The following is a 1,920-nucleotide window of genomic DNA, read 5'->3' as shown; positions in this document are numbered from 1 at the left end:
CCTTGATGCCTGCTGGAACAATGCAGCAATGTGTTTATTTCTCCTCTTGCTGCCAGTTTCTTCTCTTGAAGTCAAAGCATTTGGGACAAGACTTCAGACAGGCTTATTTTGCAGCCTTCTGGCTGAAAAAAAAGTTGCAATCCAAATTGCCCCATCTTAATCACACAAAGTCAGCCCAAATTTTGGAAGATGAACAGTTTGGTCTCTATGCTTTTCCTAGTAACAAATCTGTCGTCTGGAGGGAAAGGAGGTGTGTCTGATAAAGCTGACACCACATAAGCAAGTCTTGAAACTTTTGGGAACGAATTCTTTCTGCCTGACTATGCTAAATCCTTCATTTACATTGATTTTGTTTAGTGGTTTTTGGGAATATACAATTTAGCAGTATACTCAGTCGGGTAAACCTAGACTTAATTTTTTTCCTCCTGTCTTCCTGGTTACTTAATGGCCCTCTAGTGAAAATGTGCATTTGTTATTTGTACTAGCTCTTTTAAAGCTGTGGTTTATGCAGAAATTAGTGGCTGGTGCAGATGGCAGGGAGTTATCAGCAAGGGAAGGAGGGAGAGTTCCTTCATCTCCAGTAAAATTCTCTGATTCAGTTTAAGATCCAGGGCTGGAATAGAATTTCAAACTGCAGTTGCCAGAAAGATCTTTTTCTGGACAGAGCACCAACTGGAAAAATGCTACATGCTGAATTCAACGCTAAAGCAAATGTCTGCAATAGTCTTCTCCGAGCTCAAGACAAGGAGAAATTGGCTCTGTACCATAACCAAGTTGGGTAAAAGATCACTTTGGTCATAACAGTCTTTCTTGCTCTGAAGGTTGCAAGTATCATTTGCTTTGCCACTGAGTAAAGCTGAACAGGGAAAAACTGTTGTTTAGTAAACAGGAAGGCACCTAACAAGATAATTATGAAATAATGCTAAATGGTAGACCTATTCTTCAGGCAAAACCCTGGCCTCAGTGAAGGTAGTAAAAGTAATCCCACAGATTAAAGAGGCAGCCAAGATTTCAACCACGATGTATTAAATTTAAAAGCCAGTTCAGTGCAATCCAAGAGACCTTGCTTTAAATAATGAGGTTCAGGCTTGCTTCATATTTTTGGATGCTATTGTAATGGTAAATTTTATGTCCAGGGCCAGAGTGAGTATCCAGGCAATTGTCCTTAGGCATGGAACATATATGAGTCACATAATGAGATCTGAATTACAGATCTGGTTTGAGTGGACTTGGGTTGTACCCTGCAGATAGTTGACAAAAGCAAGAGCAGTTGAAAAGGGAATAGTAGGGAGAGATAATGTCTACAATTACTGTAATTAATTTAAACTAAAATCACATAAAATAAAAGCTCTACAAAGATAGTGAAAATTGTATGTAGCAATATATTACATAACACAAAATACTTCAGATCAGGACCTTGAGAAGGTAACTTCCAGATTATTATTATTATTTTTTTTTTAAGAAAGACATAATCATGGTCTTTCACTTAAAATGTTAGGCTGATGCTCAATAGCAATGAACAAAGCAGATTAAAAGATAGGATAAATGCTTCAAAGAGAGACCCACTGGGGATCATTCAATAAACAAACCAAATAAGGATCAGGACTTTTCCTGAGATGAAAACATTGGAAGTTGCAAAAGTACATGGAAGAAAGCAAAGTTGCTTGGCCTGCTTTTACTCTTCTCCGCATGCCTGCTTGTCTACACCTCTGGGAACAAGTTACTGGGTTCAATGGAATTTTAATCTGGACTAGAATGGTCTTCCTGGACAATGGGCTTTTCTTTACCAGCGTTCCCTCTGTCTGCCCCATCCAATTGGAACAGGGTTGCCATTGGTTGTGGCTTTTGAAGTCTGACTCCAAGCAGTCCTCTTGGCAGAAGGCAGCTTCTCTGCAGATACGTCAGTGTCTTTGCCTTGCC

Source organism: Prinia subflava, chromosome 1, assembly GCF_021018805.1.
Source record: "Prinia subflava isolate CZ2003 ecotype Zambia chromosome 1, Cam_Psub_1.2, whole genome shotgun sequence".
In the NCBI taxonomy this organism is placed as follows: domain Eukaryota; kingdom Metazoa; phylum Chordata; class Aves; order Passeriformes; family Cisticolidae; genus Prinia; species Prinia subflava.
The sequence above is the reverse complement of the archived record's forward strand: the minus strand, read 5'-3'. Positions refer to the sequence as shown.